The following is a 14986-nucleotide window of genomic DNA, read 5'->3' on the forward strand; positions in this document are numbered from 1 at the left end:
CATTGGTTAGTGCTGCAGTGCAGTGGGTATCCACACCAGGAGTGCTAGGGCATGCCGCAGGCCCTAGGTGGGCCTAAAACGCTGGTCCCAGCACAAGGCAGAGGAGCTGGTGGGACAGTCTTACCAGCAACATGTGTATCATCCTCGCCTCTCCCCACTGTACAGGAAGGTCCTGCGAGCAGCTTGGCTGACCCTCCATGCTCAGCTGGAGGCGCATGAGCAGCAGAGACCTGGCAAGTGCATTATATGCAATATGTGTCTGGGAGTATGATGTGAGTTAAGACAGTGCTGTACCATTGTGTGTCCCATGCCTCCATTCACCTATTCTGTGTCCATGCAGCAGTCATCAAGAATAAAAAGGCACACTGTGGCATATGGACTGTACAGGGCAGAGTGCATTTTGGGAGTTGTAGTTTCTTCAAGACAACTGGGTAAAGGAGCCACACTTGTGCATTTGTGTTGAAATTTGCTCTGCCAGTACCACTACCACTGAACCATGGGAATCATAACTGATGTGTGCATTGGATGAGCAATGGCACAGACACTGTCCAGTGTGTGTTTGGCAGGTCAAAGTGTATTGGATGCTGTGACTTGCATTGCATTTGTTGAGATTGGGTTCTAACTGAGACAGAACATCATGTGCATGGAGTCAAGACAGACTTTGAGATCCTTGCCTCACTCTTAAGTGTTTCTAAATTTGATAAGTGTGTCCACTGACACACGTCTTACCCTCAGTGGCTTGTATGCCATTTCACATGTACAGGTAGCTGTCACAACGATCCACCACTGGTCACCAGTGTACTGCACTACCTTATTAGTCACCAAAGCCAAAATGTGGCACTGGATTGTCAGATTTTGTGAGGGAACATCAAAAGGCTTCGACTTACAATGTATCAAAACAAATAGCCCAGACCCTATGTGAATGTGTGACCCACATTCAGCATTTGTCTTATACAATGCTACATAGCAGATTACATTTGTTCAGACGTTAAAGAGCTGCGACTCCATATCACTGGCCAATTTCAATTAAATCTGGACTCTCTCTGATCTCCTTTGGTGGACTGGTTTTGAAACCTGCACATTTGGCAGTGACAGGACACACAGATCACATGAATACCAAAGTTGAGGGTTGAATGAATGAATGAATGAATGAATGAATGAATGAATGAATGAATTTGAGTTTTATATAGCGCATAGTTACCCTAGGGCATCCCAGCGCTTGTCCAGGACGACAACCGTAAAGAGCAAACAGGTTCAGCGGAGTCAGACGGGGAAAAGGTGAGTTTTAAGAAGTTTACGGAACCGCAAGATACACGTCTCAGAGCGCAAACTCAAAGGAAGTCCGTTCCACAGCATGGCAATATTGACCGAAAATCTTCGCCCTCCAGTCCGCGCCCTTTTCACCCTGGGGACCTGGAGCAGAAGTTTCTGGTCGGAACGCAAGGCCCTATTAGCCTTGTAAGGCACAGCTAAATTCCCCAGGATCGGGGGTCCCTTCCCCTGAAGAATTTTATGCGCGGTGCAAAGAGCCTTGAATTTAACCCTTTCCCGTACCGGAAGCCAATGCAAGGCCCTCAATGCCGGTTTGGCTGACTGCATCCTTGATGTATTCATAAGCAGCCTAGCAGCGGCATTTTGAACCTGCTGAAGTTTATTCAGCGTAGCTTCAGGGGCACCTAAAAAAATAGAATTGCTGTAATCTAATCTAGATACAATAAGCCCCTGAATAAGTAGCTTCCTAGATGTCCAGGGAAGCAGGGGGAGGGTTTTACGAGCTGAGCGGAGAAGGCCGAAGCATACTCCAGCTGTTTTTCTCGCCTGGGTCCTAAAAGAAAGATCTTGTTCCAGCCAGATCCCCAGACTTTTGATCTCCTCCTTAGGGCTCAGAAAAGTTCCCAAACAGCTAGGCCAGCCCGACGAAAGGAGAGAGGGACTTTTATGTCCTAACAACATTAATTCGGTCTTAGAACCGTTCAGCTTTAAAGCTGACTCGCACATCCAAGTGTGGACTTTGGACATACATGAGTGCAGCGAACATGGATTATTAACCAGTTGGGATAAGGCGACCACCAGTTGCGTATCGTCGGCATAACTGACGATTTTAATACCAAATGGGGCCACCACATCCTCCAGGGGGGCCATATATACATTAAACAATGTAGGGCTGAGGGAAGAGCCCTGTGGCACACCACACTGAAGGGGGATGGACACCGAACGTTCATCGTCTTCCCAAACCTGGTACGTCCGTTCACAAAGAAATTACGTAAGCCACTTCAGAGCCACACCTATCACCCCCATATCTGACAGTCGCCGGATCAACACTTGATGGTTCACCGTGTCGAAGGCCGCACTCAGGTCCAGGAGGATCACTGCCACTGACCCTCCCGAATCCAAGATGCTCCTAGCTTCCTCGACGACTGCCAGGAGAGCGGTATCGGTGCCCTGCCCTGGCCTAAATCCGGTTTGGGAATCACGCAACAGGCCATTGGACTCCAAAAAGTGTGACAGCTGCCGGTTCACCACCCTTTCCGCAATCTTACCAAGTCCAGGAAGCAGGGATATAGGCCTGAAGTTAGCCAAATCAGATGGATCTAGGTTTGGCTTCTTCAGAAGAGTCTTTACCACTGCTCTTTTCCAGCTCGGTGGCACCAGTCCCTGGACAAAGGATACATTAATAAGGTCCGTAGCCGGAGCCGCAATAGTGGTTGCTACCTGCTTCAGGAATCTCATAGGGACAGGGTACCTAGGGGAGCCACTTTTCAAAGAACCCAATTCTCTAAGGACTTCGTCCACTGAGACTAACCCAAAGGTATCCAGCTCTACAAGAACACCCCGAGATTGACCCCGAGGGTTGGCCAATACAGTAGTGTAGGTCACAAATATTCACGTGAGATGTCCATGTCAGACTCAATTCAGGAGATGACAGTGAACATACACGTAATGTAAGCTTATAAACACTGAAAACTGTGTAGTGTGATCAGAGGAAAACAAAGTCTGATCTTGGCTCATCTATGTATGAGTCTCTTCCTGAATAAAACAACCACTATATCATAATTTTGCTTACAATTCAGCGGGCACAGCTGGCCAAATGGCAGAACAGCAGGACCAGGTTCAGAGCGGGAGGCCATCAGTGCGCCAGCGGCTATGACCTCTTTCTACCAGTGAGGAAGAAGAGGATGAGGAGGGACCCTCAACATCTAGAGGCAAGGGGATTGCGCCCACCCGGACTGACCAGGAACACAACTCTGGTGCTACGGCCCGAGTGGAGACTGTGGACATTGAATTGGGGGGGGAACCCGACACCTCTGGCAAGGGGGTGGTGGAGAGCTACTCTCCCCCAGACTATTCACCTGTGGGTTCTGTCGAGGTGTCCCTGGGGCAGGCCAATACCCAACCTGGGCCTGCCATCAGCCCCTCCCTACCTCTAGCAGCCCCCATTCCATCAGGGACTGCAGCTGCATCCCCTGCAACCAGTCTCCCTCAACGTAGCTGCCAGCTCGACCACAACATTGGCTCTGCTCATGAGGCACCACATCCCTCCTGTCCCACTCAGACCCCTCCCTGTGTTGTTCCTCCTGTGGCTGTCCCAGAGGACTTGAGGTGGATATGTGAATTGGGGGGGAACCCGACACCTCTGGCCAGGGGGTGGTGGAGAGCTACTCTCCCCCAGACTATTCACCTGTGGGTTCTGTCGAGGTGTCCCTGGGGCAGGCCAATACCCAACCTGGGCCTGCCATCAGCCCTTCCCTACCTCTAGCAGCCCCCATTCCATCAGGGACTGCAGCTGCATCCCCTGCAACCAGTCTCCCTCATCGTAGCTGCCAGCTCGACCACAACATTGGCTCTGCTCATGAGGCACCACATCCCTCCTGTCCCACTCAGACCCCTCCCTGTGTTGTTCCTCCTGTGGCTGTCCCAGAGGACTTGAGGTAGATATGTGAGGGTCAGCCAGACATGTCCGCTCACATCATGCTGCAGTTGTGTCTGGAGATACGCATGATGCTAGAGGAGATTGTCCGAGCTCTGGCCACCCTCACTACCAGCGTCAATTCCATGGCCACAGCCATGTTGTCTGTTGTTTCCCAACTTCCTTCCCATACCAATGTCAATGTCTCCTCCGTCCATTGGCCCACACTGTTTTCCCCCGTACTCCTCGTGTGTCCCGAACCCATGTGCTGCCTGTTCCTGCACTGGCCAGCTGTGTGCCTGCATCAGACTCGGAGGATCTGGACATTGTGGTAGTAGAGGATGACCAGAAGGACACTTGACTTGTGGAAAAATATTTTCTATTCCCCTTGTAAATAGACTGGTTTCCCTGATGCTCCCTGACATGTTATATTTTTGTTGCCCCACCCCAATCCAAGTTCCCTTCTCCATCTGCATTAAGATAATCATTTGTTTTCCTTTCTCCCTTCCAAACGGACGGTTGTTCTTCTAATCATTCATAAATATCTTTGAAGAATCCTACTTACTTTAACTTGTTTGACTTCATTGTGAATGTCTGGTACAGAAAATGGACACGTATTCGGTGAGTCATCTGCTATACACATTATGGCTTGTTGCAATGATGGGTTACACTTGTAACTGTGTCACACACACATACCTCCTCACAACTCTAGGCCACCTACATCATTATACAGGACATGATACACAACAGACTTTGGAAGATCTTTTTCTCTACACATATTCACAGTGGTCAATTTGTTTTTGGGATGTTGCCAGTGGCGATCGTGCTTGCGACATCGCAATTTAAGAGGTGATGATCGCTGTGAGGGATCAGGTCTGGCTTGTCGCCTACGTGTGGGTGTTGTCCAGGTGCCTGTACAGGGTGATCTACATGTGCAGGGGCAGATGGTGTATGTACAGTAGGTGTTTGTGCCTGGACAAGGGGTGGTTGCGCAGGTGGTGGGAGTGCCTGTACAGGGGTTGGTGGTGGTTGTGCAGGTGGTGGGAGTGCCTGTACAGGGGTTGGTGGTGGTTGTGCAGGTGGTGGGAGTGCCTGTATAGGGGTTGGTGGTGGTTGTGCAGGTGGTGGGAGTGCCTGTACAGGGGTTGGTGGCAGATGTGCAGGTAGTGGGAGTACCTGTACAGGGGCTGGTAGTGGTTCTGCAGGTGGTGGGAGTGCCTGTTCAGGGTGCCGGTGTGGATGTGTACCTTTGCTGTGGTCCTGTGCAGTTGGTGGTACAGGTGTGTGGATGTGCTGTCCTGCAGGCAGATATGATGGCTCCCCTCCCTGTGTTGACCGTGAAGGGAGAATTTGGATCACTTTCAGCATGCCCTTCATAATCTTCAAGGCCAAGGCATGGTGTCTTGCACTCTCTTCCCTTTGGATTGATATCATGTCTCTCATATTCCTGGGCATGTCCTGCCAAGTTCTATCCATCCTATCCAAAACATGGCTCAGTCTGTCCACCACCTGAGGGAATTGGACCATGTCCTAAAGGGACTCAGCCATGTCTGACAGGGTAGCCCCTATGGCACGAATGTCCTGCCTCACATCTGTCTGCTGTTGGAAGACGCCCTGCTCCCACTGGCAACCATAGCCAGGTGCAGGGCCTCTCTACAGCTGTCGGCCATGCATGGAACAAGCAGGTCCAACAGCGGGGGGGTGGCAGGTGGAAGCCTGTAGGCAGGAGAATGGTGCCCAGGGGATACCTGCACCACAACAGGGTTGGTACTTCCCCAGATGGTGGAGAGGATGCCGGGGATACATTGTATAGGGAACAGCGTGTATGGAAACCACCATGTCGGTCCTGGACGTGAGGGCTGTGAAGGAGTTATGTCTGTGTTGGGATGCGTGAGAGATGTGGCTGGTTAGCTCTATGCTGGGGACAGGCAATTGTTTGTTTTGGAGGAGGCTGACGAATGTTGCTTGGCGGAGGATGTGATGCCATGAATGATTTTGGCAATGTGGTACGATTGCTGTCAATGGCATCCGAATCGTCATCCCCGGAGTGGATGGACATATAGTCACCATCATCTTCCAAGTCTTCGTCCTCAGGAACTTCCTCCTCCTCTTGTGCATTACTTGCTGCCGACATAACTGCCTGGAGGATCAGTGGATTTTCCTCTCTGATTGCCCGTCGGCCCACACTGGTTGTAGGTCCATCATCCTCATCCTCATCGTCCCCTGGAATACAGAGGTTGCAGCCGTATTAGTAATTGACCTGGTATTACATGTGGTGCAACATAAGGGTTGTATTAACTGTACTTTGCATCAACAGATGAGGATCATGTGACCTGGTTAGGGTACCACCACAATTGACAGCTCACACCATAGCACTGAGGTGTTAAACGGAGATGTACATTATACAAGCAAACACACCAACTCCAGCCACAACTTTCTGTCCCTTTGCGATCTTCCCTGATCTCAACTGCTGAACATGGCTCCTCATAGATGTCCTTGACATAGCTGGCCCCGATCCAGCAGCTGCAGAGGGAACTGACAACAGTCTCAATGATCTGCATTACTAATTGACAAACAGGCACATGTGACACTCATAATATGTATGTCACTTTATAAACAACAATTTCTGATTCCATACAGAAGGGGATCTTGATCTCTGTCATGGCTTAGTAATCTAAGCTAGTGACACACTTGATGCCACAATTACCTGATGGACAGGTGCAAGAGGGTTTCACTGCTGCAGCCAGTATGACATGCATTCCCCAGGATGGTGTACACTGCACTGGTGTCATCCTGTCAGCAGCTGTGATGAGACATACATGTCCATATTTCAGTACAACAGATGGTAGCTATGAGCTAACATGTCATTCTCAATAACCATTGACCGGATAATCCAGGACAATGTGCGGCATGTTTACCTCATGGACTTTACATGTGGGCCCCTGCTCACATGCAGCAGTTTCCAGCTGTTACCTCCACGCAGCACTGACATCAATGAGATGACACATCAACAGACAAACTTGTATGAGAAGGTTACTGATATTTCAAGGAAGGGGATAAATGACCCGGACTCCTTCGCATTACACTGATTTCACCTTCACCATTAAGACTAACAGGTTTCATGAGTGTATTGTTGTCTGTTGACAAGTCAAAAGGAGTTCATGGGTGAGATGTGCGATAGTCAGGTACATAATGCTGGTCATTTGTGCTTCCCTACCCATGAAGTGACAAAGCTCATTTCTGAATGAGAGAACACAGATTTCTTATGTCCATCCTTTGAGTGTCCTCTGTTTGCATACCCTATTTCCAACATCATGGTAGTACTTAGCTGATAACGGATGGTGTCTTGTACAGCAGACATCCTAGCCTCATATGTCAACCACTCACCTATATATGTGAATACAGTAGAAGAGGAGGCAAGCAGAATGCAACATTTGGTTATGATCCCACATTGCGGCTGAGTTGAGAAGCTTTGATGCTTTCCACCTGCACTGGATTAGCGTGATGCTTTTCAGCCAAGTGATTTGAAAATGTAACTGCATGAAGATTCATCTTAGCAGCCCATACACCCATCTCAAAGGTACACAACTGGCATCAGTGTGAGCCTCATCCATACCGATTTCAATATGATTTTAGCATAGTTATTTTGCTAGGGAGTTTTCATATCATTGAATTGCAAGCCTGTTGTGTTTTGGACACTTTATATGACACATCGTACTATTTTATGTCCATTCTGCACTCACCTGGCATACATTTTGTGTCATCCTTTCATTAGCCACCAAGGTCTGATCTGGTATGTGGTTAAATGCCATATGTGAGCATATTCTGATGCAGGACAACAGTGTTGTATAACACGTACAACATACGGTAGAGATTAAAGGCACATTTAATGGGCATTCAGGTACATTATTCTTGGGTTTACTTACCATGGCCCAGCACCGGCCCAGTGTGTGGTCCCTGACCAGATGTCACAGCTGTAGCAGAAGTCAGTGTGTGTCTTTGATTCTTGGCAGACCTCATTGTACCTAAAATGATAAGTGTGTTTGCAACTTTACATTTCTGCTGCCACATGTGATGCACTCAATTTCAGGCCCAAAGGATAAGCACAAGCAGTTGTGGGCACCATCGTTGCAGAAGTGTGTAGCACTTAATATCATGAGTGATCTCACATATAACTTATTATGGCCCCACTACCTAGAGGCAAGGTATATTAAAATGACATGACTACGAATCCTGAAGTAAGGTCCACTATTGTGTTTTGTTGATGGCCAACAAAAAGGCCATCCAATGTAAGAAGTACATGAGCTGGGTGGACTGGGCGATTTCATGTATAGTGAAAACATTCTAAGTTGGACAGGGGATGCATTGTCAATACTACTGACAATGGTATCTCACTTCTTGTTCATCATTGTCATATTTGTTAACATTGGATTTCTTGATTAGGTCTACAGAAACGATTACAATATAGTGGGGACACCCTTTTGACTTGTGGCACTCGATTCCAGGATTCAGTTCCTAGGTCTGGGGCTGTTGGTGGAATACATGTTATGTTCCCCAATACAAAGGTATGATGAGCCAAGACATATTATATTTTGTCTTTCACTATTCACATATGTCATTGCTAAAGGTGAATGTCCATTGACAACTCCAATAGTTATTAAGCTAGTTTTCTATCTCTGGTTACCTTTCAAATTCGGGCACTATATGTCCCTCTGTTGTCTCCTGACAATGTATGCATTTTGACCATCTCCTGACCAGTTTGACTTACCAGTTTGTGAGGGTGGTATGCCTTGCTCTGGATGATGTTGTTTCCTCCCAGAAGATGCAGAGACCTCTGCCACTGCAGTTGTCTGTGCTCTGGATGAATGTGTCAATAGGTGAGAAGAGAGCGAAAAGTAACCAAATGGGAAACGTACATGTGGAATTGTCAGGTATTTTCCCATATCTTCTACCTGCTAACAGTGTTGTGCAGTACTGCCGCAGACAGGGCAGGTAGGAGCAGTGGGGTGTTGGGGATGTAATGGCGTGGCAGGGTGAACAACGGAATATGTGAATGACATATTTTGATCTGAGGATTCTCTCACCTTCTGCTTTGTGTGATTTTGGCTGGCACAGGGTGAGTTACATCTTTGATAATTTGTTGTAGATTTACAGGCCCCTTGCAAAACATTTAAGCCGCTGTTGCGTCACTTCTGTGACACAGCGGCGGCGTCAACCATGCACCACGTTGGACTTATTTACAATGTGACGCACCTAGCGAGATGCATCACGTTGTAAAGCCCTGCGCAACATTAAACCTGCATCAGGTTTAATGTAAGCAGGGTGGGCGTATCTTTGGGAAATGCTTCCTGAAAGTGACGCAGTGAAAACTACAAGATTTCACTGAGTCACTTTTCAGAGGCTCCTGCGACGAAACCTTACACCTGCTTGAAGCAGACGTAAGGAGTGGCAGAGTACGTTAAGTATGGGCGGTCCATGAACATTGTTGGAGTTGCGTTGCACTTGCGACACGACTTCCGCAAAGCACCGCCCTTACGCCATCAGATGCGACACACATCTATATATCCCTGCGTCACGGTGCGCCGCGTTGTAAATGTGACGCATCCGTGGGGGCGCAAGGGTAGAATTACGTGTTGCATCATTAATGGTGCATCCCTGCTAATATGCAGGGATGCGCCAGTGCTTGTAAATCTGCCCCCTTGTATTTTCCCAATTTATTTGTCAGTTGATTTTCATATGCTCCACAACCCCTTATGGTGTTGACTGACTCAGCTGCATCTGGATGAGTGGAAAGGGCACTGTGTTAATTGCTACTTAGCAGGGTTAGGTATATACAGCAGCAGTACTGTGCTCATGTTTTCAATAGTGGGAGAGGGATTTGCCATTTCTAATACAAAGGATTCTGGGACTTGTGGTGCAACATGCAGAGGGTAACACATGAGTCTCTGACTGACTATATTTTTATATACACTTTGGACGACTTCCTTACTCACAATGGAAGTGCAATACAGACACTCCTTTCATACACTTTTTTATGTCATCCCATTTACCTGGTACCACGTTGCAGACATCACTCACAGGCAGCCCATGGACCATGTGGGGGTGGATTGTGGTGAGGAGATCCTGCTCTAGTGGGGTGGGACAGAGGCGGGGTCCAGAGTGTGGGGCAGGGAGGATCCTGTTCAATTCGATCCTGGAGTACTTCTCCTTCACCCTCTTCTTTTCATCCTGCCACTTCTTCTAGATGTCCTGGACTGTGCGCCTCTCCTCTCCCAATGCTGTCACAGCAGTGGCTAATTGCTGCCATAGAGATGCCTTCTGTGTGCCATTGGTGCAGTAAGGTGGGAGACCATATATGCGTTTGTGGTGCCTCACTATGTACTCCACAAGCATGGTGGTATCCTCGGTAGTAAAGTTCTTCTTCCTCCTCATTTGTTCCATTTTCCTCTGGCGATGTACAGCGATTGTAAACATGAACTCTCTGTGGCCAAACCTGTTCCTTCAATATGTGTTGCTTTTATATGTTTTGTGGTGATGGTCTTGCAGTTAGTGTTAATTGACTTCAGCTGGAGCATGGTGGGGGATGGTAGGCACTTGAAACGTACATCAGGACAAAAAGGAGGTATTCCGGCACAAAATCGGGAATTGCGTTCTGGAAGCGGAGATTCCGGTCCGAGAGGGTTGATTCTGGCTTAGGAGCGGAATTCCCGCTCCGGGTTCGGGAATTCCGGCCTGTGTGTGGACGTAAAGTTAGTAGTCGTAAATCAATTCTGTGAATACCAAAAGTAGTAAGTGCGTTCTGTGAATACCACAAGTAGTAAGTGCATTCTGTGAACACCAAAAGTAGCAAGTGCATTCTGTGAATACCAAAAGTAGTAAGTTTAGGATTTTGTCTTAAGTTAGTTCTGTGATTCGGGCTCTGTATTGCTAGAATATGGAATATTTTCAGCGTCGTTTACGCGATAGCCAGAGAGCTCAATTGGGCACATTTCATGTTTTTACTCATTTCTGATCAAGTATCGATTTAGAACTGTGATAAATGTACAGTTGATCATTTTACACCCACCATTCGCTTGGGACTTAAAAGGTGTTTCGCTTGTGTTATCGTTCTAGCCTTTTAAAATTTAAATCTCACTGTGGGTAGGTTGACCACCTGGCATGGAGGCAAATTCTGGAAAAAGCTGTAAAAATGCAGAGCTAAGAGTCAAATTTCAGGAAACAATTTCAGGAGAGAAGGTCACTTTTAAGGGTGAATACTAGAAGAGTGCCATACCTAACTACTGTATCAGCTCATTTATTTACCATTTGTAGTCTGCTCAGTATACAATTGATGTTTTGTGACTGAATTCCAGTTGCAAAACAGTAATACTTTACCACCAATTCCAAATTAGTGGTTACCCAATAGCAAATGGGAAGGGTTCACTATAGGACCACTCCCCCTTTTAGAGTGTTAAGCAATATAATTTTTAAGGCCAAGCAGTGGTCTCATGGAGCATGTTTAACTCTTAAAAAATTAAACTTAAAGATTTCATTTTCATTTTCGAAAAAGTATCCTGTTTTGCTTTATTAAAAAGCAATCACAGACATGGTGGTCTGCTGACTTAGGCAGACTATCATGCCTGTGATTGATGTGATTCCTAGTGGGTCGCAAAATGTGACCTATCTCATTAATATTCATGAGGTAATCCAATAGGGATTGTTATTTTTCAAAATACAACTGTCACACATTAGGCATTGTGACTTCCAAATTGCGATTCAGTAAGAATCGCAATGTGGAATTTGCAATTCCTAATGTTGATAGATCTGGCCATCATAGTTCTATAAGCAGGTAAGTGCACCTAGAAGGGATTTGTTCAAATATGTATTTGCAATAGTTGATACATTCAATTTAGATGAGCTCTATTGAAGTAACTTACAATTGGATTACTCGAGAAACAATTCAATTAATTTACCAAGGAATAGATCATTCAAATAAAGTTAAAGGAGACAATGGTGTGTGTATTCAAAAAAATATGTTGTATTAATTGAAAATTATTCGTTTGTAAAGGGTACATAAAAACCACACAATGTAGCCAGAAGTAACCGTTACATAAAATTAAATATCCTTCATAGTTACAATTGTGAACACCTTTTCACAAAATGCAACATTACCTACTGTACAAGAAACTAAGGACTAGGTGTAGTAGTTGATGTTTCGGTCTAGTAATGTCTGTGCCTGTTAGACCATCCTCAGGACCTTGAATATGTTGATAAAAAAAACCCTATATATACACAAAAAAAGACCCAAAAATTATCATGTAATATTTGACATTTAATTGACTTATACTTAAGAATGACACCTGTGTGGAAGAATTTCAGAAAATTTTGTCTCTAGTCAAAGAGCATCAGCCTGAATGAAACCAAGGGCAAAGGAGAGGAGACCCATCTCCTGAAAGAACGAAACATCTCACCCAGAGAAAAGAGTGTAAGAATGAGGAAGAGAGGTTAATTTATATACACTTACTTCGCAATAACGCAATAAGTAAGGTTACTATTTGATATATCAAAACCACAATAATTTGTGGAATGCCAAAGATTTGTTTATTCCAGCACACAATGCCAGATGAAGAAGAAAAACGATGTCTTACTTTAAATGATGCTCTCCATGTTTAAATAAAGAAAGCTTGCTTTTGTTTAGTGAAAACTATGCTGGAACAGACAATCTTCTAAAGATATAATGCGGTGGCCAAAAAACTATGCCTGTTTTTATTGCTGCCTTAATGCAATTTAAACCTAAGATTTATGCCTGTCATAAAAAAACATCTCTGGTTTCATTCACATCAACAATTGATCCTAATTCTGTCAGTGTTTATATTGTGGGCATAATTTGTCGCTCCGTACAACACATGAGAAGGCAATTCTTAGGAGCAGAGTTATATCTGTTGGCACTAAATAAAAGCATTTGAAAAAAGAAAAACCTTACGCTGTCAATTCTTAAAGTGAGGACCCAGGTATGTACGGGCTCTTGATACAACGAATAGACAACGAATCTGTTGAAAGAAATGAAAAATATATATATTAGGACTATAAATACCTACTTGGACTAAGCTAAAGTCCTCGAGTTAGTATCATTAGATAACTTTAGTTCGATCCTATGGATACCTGTATTCGAATGGTGAATTCAAGATGGTGAAATGGAGCACCTATTTAAACATGCTGTATGACTCCCGTTGTTTGGAGATCGAAAGAGGACTCCTGTCCATATTGTTGTGGCTGCCATCTGTGGTAAATAAAAATTCCTTTACCGGGACTGAATTTGATACAGAAACATTATAAAATAGCTCAGTAAAATGAGAGGCAGAATCCGTGATATTAGAGTTTCGGAATGGGCTTTATTCCAATAATCGATTATAATCGGATGCTTCAAGTTCCATCACCACGGGGGTTCAGGAAGTGAAGTACATACTTTATTGACAAGAAGTAACTTTTATAGTACATACATTATAATGAAGTGAATACAGTAGGCGTAACAATTGATAAGGACATTGACGTTTGGTCTGCGTAACCGAAAATGGGTGTAATAATGAGTAAAAAGGAACATGATTGGTTATGATGTAATACATAGGTGGATCTATAAGATAATACTTGGCATAGATGCGCGCGCAGCAGTATGACGTGTAATTGACGTGTAACTAGGGGGTGACGGGAACTTGACATTTAGCTCTATATGTGGAGACGAGAAGTCTGGGGGGTCAAGTCAACCTAATCCCAAATCATATCTAACATCCTATGTTTAAAGAACTATGTTATCCATAAAAGAAGGACTCTCGGACAGAATCTATTCTATACTGACTGTGCGTGCGTGTACAAGCGTCTAAGTGTCTACACTGAATGCGAGGGGGTAGGAATATTCCATGGTAACAGGGCTATGAATTACTTGCATGAGGACAGAGAAGATGGGCCTTTTTGCTTGGTAACTGGAAGAATGTTTACTTAAACTACTAGGCAGGAATGCATCGGCTGAGGGGGAGGCAGATAATTCGAAGGTGAAATACAGTTCTTGGCAGAGAATAGGCTGATGTCAGGCTTCGTGAGCCGCGCAGAGAATGAGACAAAGTTCATGGTCACAGATGCAGGCTCGGACTGGAGCTTTCAGAGGCAGAAGGCAAGAAGAGTTTGATGACAGAATCAGGGCCTACTTGCCTGGGCTGTAAAATGGCATAAGTGAACCATATAAAGCCGGTGGCCTTTCATACTTAGGAATGGAATATCCGGCCTATTCATGGCGGATCTGACAGAGGACATGTTGACGGTGGACGCACATGTGTTTGCGTCTCCATAACTGGAACTGGAGGGAACATACATGTACTTGTGATTCATACATGAAACCGTTGGGGTCCAAGATAGGGGACATAACTGACCAGGAAAATTCATATTTCCACATTCCCTCCTTGTCCCCTACTTGCCCTTCAAGAGATATCAATCTTCATCAATCAATTGATCTGTTCATATAGCATCATTTGTTCTTCTTTCTTCTTCCGGGATCTTGAATGAAAATCTTGATGTGGAATGCACGATGTGGCACACAGACCACAAATCGCTGGTCCACATTGTAGACATAGACAGCAACTGAATAGTATGAGAAGGCCAATACCTAGGAAGGATAAAACTCTCCATCCCCAGGCTGACACCGCATTCCAAAACCAACTGGACCAAGTCCAAGTGCCTGGGTTCTGGTGTATCTGGCTTACAATCTTATGAAGGCGAGTGATGGCTTTATATACAGATGGCGAATTTTCTGGTATGAATACGCAGCAGCTTGATCCGATGACCCTACAAGCTCCGCCCCTATCAGCCAGGATGACGTCAAGGACAAGACGATTTTGAAGCACAACAATCCGCATAGCAGACTGCTCTTCCGTTAAATTGCCTAAGGCGGAAATAGTCTCATTCACTACTGCTTCAAGGGTTCTAGTTAATCTACGTATCAGCTTACTATTAGTAACAGTACCTATATAGGGAAAGATGCCTTTATTAAAATCTACATACTTGTCCCATGCCGTCTCAGTGTAATCGACAATGGGGAGATCTCTCCGTTCT

The sequence above is a fragment of the Triturus cristatus genome, chromosome 2_2, assembly GCF_964204655.1.
Source record: "Triturus cristatus chromosome 2_2, aTriCri1.1, whole genome shotgun sequence".
Classification (NCBI taxonomy): Eukaryota; Metazoa; Chordata; class Amphibia; order Caudata; family Salamandridae; genus Triturus; species Triturus cristatus.